This window comes from Metopolophium dirhodum, chromosome 3 (genome assembly GCF_019925205.1).
Source record: "Metopolophium dirhodum isolate CAU chromosome 3, ASM1992520v1, whole genome shotgun sequence".
NCBI classification, from domain to species: Eukaryota; Metazoa; Arthropoda; class Insecta; order Hemiptera; family Aphididae; genus Metopolophium; species Metopolophium dirhodum.
In genome coordinates, this window is record NC_083562.1 from 36,957,681 (window position 1) to 36,968,897 (window position 11,217).

General features: G+C 27.2%; 1 long non-coding RNA gene across 1 annotated transcript; it reads left to right on the forward strand.

Moving 5' to 3' along the window:
- Nucleotides 1-2,789: 2,789 nt before the first annotated feature.
- Nucleotides 2,790-3,585, forward strand: LOC132941747 (uncharacterized). Its single transcript, XR_009664190.1, has 3 exons — nt 2,790-2,902; nt 3,006-3,168; nt 3,525-3,585. It is a non-coding gene; the product is annotated as an uncharacterized LOC132941747 (long non-coding RNA).
- The last annotated feature ends 7,632 nt before the right edge of the window (nt 3,586-11,217 follow it).

An 11,217-nucleotide genomic window follows, 5' to 3' on the forward strand; every position in this document is an offset into this window, starting at 1 on the left:
ATACCATTGAATAACTGCACTTATGCTATACCAATATTACATACAGATATTATATAAAAATTGTTTTAATAAAAGCAAATGTAAATATATAAACCATTGTATCATAAATGTATTAAAATGTAATATAGGCAATTAAAAATAGTAAATAATATGATAGTAAAAATGTCAACATAAATTATTCTTATTTGTGCTGTGGTTATTACCATCAGGTAAATGAGTGTAGGTGTAATTTATTATTTAATATTTTTTAAATTAATTACTGTAATAAATCCAATTTATATATGTATTATAGCTTTCTTTGAGCATTATGTGGTTTGTTGTCAACTTCACAAAAGACAACACAGTTGACGTTGTTCCAAGTAGTTGGTACAAAAATGGGTTGTGTGCTTGGCCAATAAAATGTTCCAATACAAAAAAAATTATACAAAAAAAATTACCACCAAACAAAAAAGAATTTAAATGGCATATTGCTAGAAAGCTGGGATCCTGTTACGGTGATTATAATATAATATTATAGTATAAATGTAAACTACAATATTTATATTTTAGTATTTATTTTATATAGTTGAAACTTATTTTCTAACAATATATGCATTATTATACCTATAGGTATGTCTAATTTACATTCATTTTGTTTAGATACTTACGAAGAAGCGAAATACAAGGCTAAAATTGCTCAAGAATCTTCTGATCTATCAGGAACTGAACATGTATTAAAAGACCGTAAAGTAAGAGCCAAAATGATTGATAATTCACCATCACCGTCACCAAAAAAAAAAGCTATTAAAAGTCCACCTGATATATTTTGTAAGTACAATCATACCTATATCTATATATAATTATTTAAATATTATTAATATACAGTGGAACCTCGATATCTCGAACCTCCATAAGTCAAATTTTCGATAACTTGAAGGAATACCTTGGCCCCTGCCTTACAATATATGATATCTCAAACCTCTATAAGTCAAATTTTCTATAATTCAAATTTTTTTTTCGCCCCCAATCAATTCGAGTTATCGAGGTTTCACTGTACATGGTGTTCATATTTAATCACCTCATTATAATTATATCATATTGTTTACCAGTCCCAATTAGTTTAAAGACCGTTGCCAAACTTTTTAAACACCCTGTGGCCTGTATATAATAAGTTATAAATAATTAACAAAAATAGTGATTATATAATATAAATTAACCCTATCATATAATCATTTTTATTTTTCAGTGAACAAAAGTATAGTTGGTAAATGTGAATCAAACGATGACTCAGATTTAGATCCAGATTACACCATACACATAGGTATCATATTATCAAAAAAATAGAAGTTACATTATTTTACTAGATTAAAATTGATTTAAAAATATTTTAGACCTTAGTAGAAAATATAATATAACACTCAGAGTCCCAATGAATCTACTAAAATAATATTTATAAAAATTATTGCAGTCGTCCTGGTGCGTCTGTTGTTTTCCTATAAATAGCATTCGTAATAAAGTCTCACATTTATATTTTATATATTTCTAAAGTATGAATAATAATAAACAATGATTTTAGATACAAGTCCAATATTTTTAAATGATGATAATGATTATAATGATAACTCTCCAAAAAGAAAATCTTTGAGTGGAACAAAAATATCAGATTCTCAACCATTGAAACCACAAAAAAAGTTTCTAAGTCATACCCAACCTACTAAAGCTTCAAAATCCAAAAGTAATTTTTTAAATTATTAATAATAAACTATATAGTCCAAGAATTAATAATGATATCATTATTATTTTTTTTTTTAGATTTATTTGATACCTTATTGGAAATAGAAACATCGCCTCAATTACAGTCCACTAGTAAAACAGCAATTCCAATAAAAAGAAAACTTTTTGATGATAAATTGTTGAAATCAAATAGTAAGAATACCTATATATTATTTTGTCTTAAGGGGATTGGAAGCAGTGGTTTTCTGTCCTTGTTTAACACAGGCGCAACATAGGATTTTGGACGTGTTCTATTTCTAACAACCTAATTGATATAGTGAAGCGATAAGAATTCTGAAAACAGATTTGAATTTATAAAAATGTGAGAATACTTAAAAGTAATTAAGAAATCGTCATGTTTCAATTTTTGAAGAAGTTAAAATCTAAAATGGGGAAAGTCGATCTCAATAGACTTACAAAAAATTCAAATGTTTTCAGATTTCTTATTGCTTTTATCTATTGCGGTATGTTGGAAATAGAACACGTCTAAAATCCTATGTTGCATGTGTATTAGACAAATACAGAAAATCACCACTTCCAATCCCCTTAACCTATAATACTTATAGATTATATACTACTTAACATATTGTAGTTTTATTAAAATTAAAATTAATCATCATTATCAATTTAGATTTTTCCAAGACATTATATTTTGAGCAAAGTATTTTAATACTAATAGTAAACAAGTTTCTTAACAAACTGACATTTCATTGTTTCTTTTCTTTAGGCTATAGTAAATCTAAAACTGCAATTGAACCTACAGCAATAATGTCAGTGGCTGGTAGGTATTATTAATTACTTTAATAAAACATTATTGTTGTTTAAAGTTTCATAATTTTTATTTTTATCGTTAGTATTCAGTTATATTGTATTTAAATTGTATTATTTGTTTTTAGAATATCAAAAATATGCAGTGAACACGTTGTCCGTCATGAAATATGACATAAATTGTTGTATATCTACCAATCAACTTATGAATGCTAATATAAATACATTGCTGGAAAATATAAATAAAAATTCAATTTCGGTATCAGATGATGGTATTAATGACTATGACTTGAACAATATATTTCCAATAGAGTGTCATGAAGCACTACAAGAATTTGAACTGAAACTTCAAAAAAATGAAAACAACTTTAAAACTATTATGGTAATAACTAATAAGCAATAACACTTAATTCATTTGAGTCTTCTACGTAAAAACAATTGAGTTTAAGAAATAACATAATCAATTTAATCGTCTTAATTTTCAGGTACGCAAATTGTCATTGCTCATTACTAATAAAAGTGTAGGTGACTCACTGAGGCGTGTTATGTCCAGAATGTTTGATGACAAAGTTCTTGAGGATTATTCAACTTATGGTTTCAAAAAAAAATTGAGGTTTTCTTCATTATATTCTTATCGGCTTCTTATTGGTAATTATAATTTCTAACAGTCATGGAAATATGTTTTTACTTAAACTATAAATGTATAAAAATATATAGTTAACATATATAGTTATTTATAGTAAGACAATAAGTGGAATGTAAAAAATTAGAATAAATACGTGTACCATTCAATTAGAATATATTTAAATATTCCTTAATATTTACTCGTTTCTTTAAAAACCAAAACCCCATTCAAGTATATTAAAGTTGATACAGACATTTTGAATTGTACTATATATATTTATATTATATATATGCGTATATATAAACTATTTATAATATATTATATAGCTATATATTGTTTATATGAAAATACTTATTTAAAGTGGTCATTTTTATTTTAGATATATTGAGGACCAATATCAAATACAAAACGGTACCAGAAAAAGACGTTGATAATGATATTGGAACATGGCTAGCTCATGCACGTTTTAGGCGTGCTAAAAAAATTAATAATACTATTATTTAATATATATATATTGTATATTTATATAAAAAAAAAAGAATGTTAAAAAAGTATTGTTAAATAATTAACTAACCAAACCTACTGACAGGGAGTCAAATAATGTAGAATTTATATTAATTTTTTTAATTTTTCAAAATTATATACTGACTGGGAGTCAATTTTCGGTGAAACACGATTGCGCCCGTCCTACCTTTTAACATTCAAAAAACGCAACACGATTGCGCCCAGCAAATTAGCTCGATAGTGCCCGGTTTTACCTTTTTACCTGCAAAAAACGTAACACGATTGCGCCCAGCAAAAGGGCTCGATTGCGCTCCTTGAAATATAAGGTCTTGCCTTTCTAACAATTTTCCAATAATCTATTTAAAATACAGTCGGAGTGGAAAACTCAAAGTTTAGTTAGGTAAGGTTATCATTTTAACAATTTTCCTTCCCAATTTTACAGGCTTAGGACTGACAACAACTATATTCCTATAGGACATAATTGTTGTCAGTCCTAAGACTGTACAATTGGGAAGGAAAATTGTTAAAATAATAACCTAACCTAACTTAAACTTAAGAGTTTTCCACTCCGACTGTATTTTAAATAGATTATTGGAAAATTGTTAGAAAGGCAAGACTTTATATTTCACGAAGCGCAATCGAGCTTATTTGCTGGGCGCAATTGTGTTGCGTTTTTTGCAGGTAAAAAGGTAAAAACTGGTGCTTTGAGCTAACTTGCTGGGCGCAATCGTGTTGCGTTTTTTGCATGTAAAAAGGTAGGACGAGCGCAATCATGTTACAGCCGTCAATTTTGCATATAAAGATATTATATTGAATAAAGCAAGTATATTATATAATATATCAATAAAAAAGAAAAATTTTTTTTATTATGTTTATGTATTGTCCTGACATAATTCCTGATCCATAAATGTACTAAAATATCTTAATACTTTTAAAATAGGTAATGGAAATTCAATATTGGTACAAATTTACCTAACGCTATTAATAGAATTGCTTTATCATAAATATAATATTATCATAACATTATGAAATGTTTTAAGGGTATTAAATGATAATATTATTATCATATTTTTTTAAAGTTTGAGTATTTTTATGACAATATAGTAATAATATTTTGGTAATATTATTTTAATTTTAATATTAAAAAAAAAATATTACAGCAACTTTAACTATCAATATTGTGATAACATATTTTTGCTGGCCAAATTATCACGGTATAATGTTATTATAAGATTATACAAATCAAAATAAATCAAAAATTAATTTTATGGTAACATTGATATTTTTAATTACAATTTATAGTAATGTTATTACAATGTAAAATTGCTGTGTGGGAACCTTTGATTTGACAAACGAAAGGTTGTTTTTTTTGGTTTGGCCGGAGATTTCTTCGTTTTTGGCTTGGTAATATGTAAAATATATGTTATGTAAAATATTTACTTTTAGGTATTCAAGTTAGCACTGCATCTCTAGGATTCAATAATATATGGCGCCATGATAAATGTTCAATGATTATTGATTCTAACAAAAGATGTGAGTTTTGTGAAGGTTTATATTCGACATTTAGAGTTTATAAAAAAAGATCTTTGGAAGCAAAGTCCAAATATATAGGGCAAATTCTTACTCCAATCCACAAAAAGAAATATTGTGATATGTTAAATAAAAAAAAATTTACAAAAATCAAATTCTAGGTAAGTACCTAGTTGTATACTGTTTTTTTATGAATCACTTTGAAATTTATTTAATAATGTAATTCTAACATTAAAAAAACTGTATATTGCGATTAACAATAAATTGAAAAAATTAATAATAAGATTTCAAATAATTCATCAACAAGAGAAATGAGTGATTCTTCGGGGAAATTTGTATTAAATAATTGTAAATTAGGCGAGTCACAGAAAAAAATTATTCATGAGATAATTACTACAAGTAAATCAGAAAATCCAAAATTTTATTATGTATATTATTTATAATTCGGTAAGAATATCAATCAATTTTGTATTTTAACACTAAGTCCGATGGATATTATCTAAAGTAAATTCAAAACTAAATTATAAATGAATAACATTTCAAAATAAATCAAATAAATTGTACACTGCAGCATGATCATACATTTTGTCTACATTATTTTATAGCTCGCCAAGATATTTTACCATTACCATGTATTCGTACGATAAGAAGATATCTCCCTCTTGTAAAACCACTAAGTGGTTTTGATGATAAATATTTTTTACTTTTAAAAAAGAAAATGACTTCTTTAAGTAAAGAACATGGAATGCTCATTGATGATGAAATCATATTGCGAGAGAGCATTGATGTAGATTCAAAAACATACTGGAATAGAGAATTTTGGTCAGGATTTTGAAACCTCTGGTCTAAATGGACTAGTAATTACGTACCAAAGTTCATGTGCTAATTTTTCACAACCAATAGCAGTATTCGCTTCTAGAGGACCGGTTAAAGGTGTTAATAATTTATTTTCTAGGAAATATATTTGTTATTTGTAAAAATGTAAACACATTTATGTAATGGTTTATATTGTAACTTATGGCAATTTTTGTGAATAAATTTGTGTTAAGGTAACCAAACAAATGTGGATGAAGTTATGTAGCATGTTGTAGTGTTGTTGTTTTGTAGTTATTAGTTAATGCGTGGATTAACTGGATACTAGCCACTACAGGTATACCTACACACCTAATATGTATTACTATTTTAACAAAGGGTTTATACAGGTAATGTGTATTTTAATAAATTGTTTTTTTTTTTTTTTTAGTATTATATATGTATATTAATTATTATATAATCGTTTGTGTACAAATAAATAATTATCTTTACTTTAATTAATATTATGTATCTAAAAAATATAGGTTCCCGCCAAAAAACAATTGATTTCTTTTTAAGAATATTTATGTATTAACAAGTTTTTGAGAGCGTTGAAATATATTTTACAAACATAATATTATATTCTAATTTGAATTATAAAAGTTAGACCGAAATCTACACATAATAATTTATAAAAAACAAGTGAATACTCAAAGAAGTTATTCATCTACATCTACATTCTATGTCATGAATCCAAATTGGTCTCACATACGTTATTTTTAATAATTTAAATATCTCATATTAAGGTTATATATTATTATGTATTGTATTGTTTTTTAATTAGTTTTGTATAATATTCATGGCATTTATGATTGTTCACTAAATTAATGCTTTCTGTGCTGCTGAGTCCCATACCTATTACATAGTAATCTTAATTGATCAATTATAAACACACTAAATTAAGAAAAATGTTAAAAGTAGCATTAATAATACCTGTTATTACAGCTACTTGTGAGCGTTCCTTTTCAGCTACGAGGAGAATAAAATCCTGTTTGAGATCTTCAATGGAGCAAAATTGTTTTGATAATTTGGTAATACTAAACATTGAAAACGATTTACTTAAGAACTTAAAAAAAAAAATTCTTAATAAGTTTGCTAAAAAGTCAAGAAAATTAAAATTGTAATATGTAAATTGTAAAACAATATTTTAAAATTAATGAGAAAATACCGAGTAAAATCATTAGTGATTTAAGCTAACGAACAGTTACCGCACAGAACCATTTTTCATATACAATATTAGTGTTCTAAAATTTCATGAAATTTATTTTTTAATTTTATTTATTTACTTTCATGAAATTTATTTTTAAAATTAAAGATAAAAAATTATTTTTAATTTTAAACTATAGTAGAAAGTACAGTTAACCCCTGTACTTAGTGAAGTGTTATTGAAAGCTATTAGTATTACAGAAATATTTCTTATATATTAAATTAAACAAATAACATAAAATTTAACAATGATCCGGAATTGAATATTGATAATCACTATTCATGTATGAAATCAGTATGAGCATCTAGAGATGATTTTATATAACATACCAAAAAACAGTTTTAAAAAAAATATATTTTTCAATATTGCAAGAAAGGGGAAAGTTTCATACTTATAATCTTATACACAATGTTGTATGAATTTCATCAATGAATTTCGATAATAATTTTGATAACATATTCAATGGATACTTAACAGATTGTTCTGTTGATGAAGTTTGTTTTTTTTTTTACTATTGATATATTATTCCCGATTTAAAAGGAATAATACAGATTAAAAGTCTAATACATAGTTTTTTTAACATTTTGCTAGTCATTTGTATTATTAATTATTTCATTGGGTTTAATTCATTTTGGTAAGAAAAACTTACCTCAGGATCCGCCAGTTAAGAGAAACTACTGCCTGGTGACTTATAAGCATGAGCTTTGTAAACAAAATAATATATAAAGAAATAGGTAAATAATAAGAAAGTGTTTTTTGGTAAATGAGTAGTAATATATTTTAACATGTGTACAATAATAATTTTAACATTTTCAATGTTTAGGGAAAAGTATAACAATTTTGAGAGGCATTTTAAAGAACAATGTTTTTTTATAATATGTATACAATAAAATAAAACGGTAATAAAAATAAAATATGCGGTAACAATAGTATATTACTTAGTTAATGTGTAAAATAATAATAACATTTTCAATATTTTGGGAAAAGTTTAACAATTATAGGAATATTTTAAATAACAATTTTTCTAAAAAATAAAAATAAAAATAACAATCACCAGTCATAACAGTGATAAAACAAAATGCGTAGGAACAATATTACACAATATAGTTAATGTGGTTTTGGGAACTGCAATGTAATAATTAGAATATCAGCTTTTTAAGGAAAATTTGACGAAGGGGAGTAAGATTAGTGTTTAATTATTTAATATAATATTTAAAATGGAGAAGGTTTAGGGTAATTTTTTAAGATAAAATAATCTATAGTCATACACTTTGAGCTACCAACCACATTATAAAAATCAGATGTTAATAAAACATTTTTGAATGTTTTTTCCAGCTGCTAGGTAATGACGTTTTAATGATAAAACAATAATTTTTCCATAAGAATGAGTACTCATATGAATGGTGAACCTTTAATAGGCCGCGGTGGCAAGGTCTACATCGGTTTATCCAGATGTTTTTCATGATAAAATTGGTTATAGTCATACCTCGGGCTACCGACCACGTCATAAAAACAGATGTTAATATACAATCTTTAGACGCTTCTTGCGGCCGCGGATCACCTCGGGCTACTAATTAATCATGTTTCAATAATTAAATAATAATGGTGTCACAAGAATGAGTACTTTTATCATTAGTAGGCTACAGATTTAAATCGGGTTACCAATGTCTTAATATGAATAATATTATAAAAATGTTTTTTTTTTTGTTTAAAACTACATGATATTTATACTACCTATAAAATGTGTGTCTATGTTTGGTTATGAGCTAAGTTATTTTTACAGTTGTAAATTATGCAGTCATAATTCATTGACATTGAAAATAAATAAGGAGTTTTAATACATCGGCATTAGTAAAATTGAAAATTAGATAGGTATTGTGATGACTGATGAGTAATTTTCAATGTTGACAATTTTTTTTTTTAATATAGGTACCATTTAAACTTAATGTTTACATTAGTTAATACATTTTAAAAACGGTTTACAATATAAAATTTGTTCTTTCCTTGAACATAAATTGTGCATATTTTATTAATTGTACAGGTTTTAATGATATTATTAATCATAATATTAAATAATATGGGTACTTAATTACTAATTATATAATATACAATTTGATGAGTAATTTTTGGTGTTGACATTTTTTTTTTTTTAATATAGGTACCATTTTAACTCAATGTTTACATTAATTAATACATTTGAGAAATGGTTTACAATATAAAATTTGTTCTTTCCTTCAACATTAATTGTGCAGGTTAATGATTTTATTAATTATAATATTTAATGGCATGGGTAATTATACAATTTTTAGAATTTTTAAAAATTTAAATACGCAAGCTATTTTAATTTTGAGTTGGGTTTTTTTTTCATACGTTCACAGAAAGTATATCGAATCTTTAACCATATACGCTAATGACGCTAAACATGCGGAGCATTCATAACAACAACATGCTGGAGGAAGTAATTTTTGGGTCTCCTTATCAAAAACGCAATATGAAGCTAAGAGTGCATAACCAATGCCTGAAATGGAGCCACCACGCTAAATACCTTGTTGTGATCCAGAATTACTATCTTATATTTGAAAAACATATCAGGAATACCTTACAAAAAGCGCGTGGCGGCAAAAATATCAATCAACCACACGATGTTTTATCTAATACTACATTATAATATAATATTATTATAAATTTTAAGAAAAGAAAATAGATATTTAATTATATTGATATTCTAGTTACAGGTATACTCCGAGTAAAGGGGCAAACTTCCCCTGATTAGGCCAACAGACAAAAATTACATAATTCTGTGCCATGCTATTAGCGAGTTTTATTAGCAAGTACATGAAGCAATACGCAGACTTTCAAGTCAAAGTTCTCGGAACTAGATAACATTTCGTAACACGCCTTGAAACACACGATGGTACAAAATCACCTAGTATCTTTGCCAAATATTCAATGCCTGCACCAGATTCGAATATTTTTCAAAGCCATGGAATGAAACTGAAATCATAAGGCTGCCAAAACCAGGTTAAGGTCGTTACGGGGCCACCACACACACGTGCACACGAAAAACGGACTTTCTCGAACATCATGGAACAACGAATAGAGACATGACGAATTAAACGCAAACGCCTGGCATATAAAATATAACCAACAACATGCTTTTCCATGTCAGACAAAAACAGGAGTATAAGTCAAATAACGAAAACAACTCATCAAATGATGAATATACGACAATTCCTCGTCATACCTAAAAACGCCGACCAATCAACACCCGAGAAACACAATGTCAAACGGTTATAAATACGGGTGCATTTTGATCATTAATTATATATTGCACTCCACAATCATGTTGAGGACATAATTAACAAGGCCAAACGATCAAGAGCGGCACTCTATCCGCTGCTAAATAGCAAAAGCCATATCCCAATTAATGCAAGACTATCTCTATTTAAAATATATATAAGGCCCATCCTCCTCTACGCCGCACCTGCATGGGGGCCTAAAATTAGTAGGTCAAACTGGAAGAAGATCGAAGCCGTGCAAAACGTAGGACTAAGATCAATAACAGCCATTCCACCATACCAGTCAAACAAATCCTTACTCGCAATAACTAAAATCCCGTCAATAGAGGAAGATGCCAGGAAAGCCACTACGATAATGTTTAATAAAAACACAAGATCCCTCTACCCACACATTCAAAAATTAGGAGTACCAGACCCAGAAGACCCTATATGTAAATCAAGACCTTTCTACTTCAAAAAATAACACCTAAATAAACAAGCCAAAACTCCGAGAATTACATCATACAGGAAGACAAAGACATCAGTCTGGTACTTCCCATTAGGCCACAGGCCGTCACCCATAGCAATAGCAATATATTATATATAATAATATAGCATTAATTATATCTAGTCCAGTCAACAGCCAGCCTGTTCGCACCTGCTCTGCCGGCCAACACTGCATCCGGCTTCTGGGGCGGTGC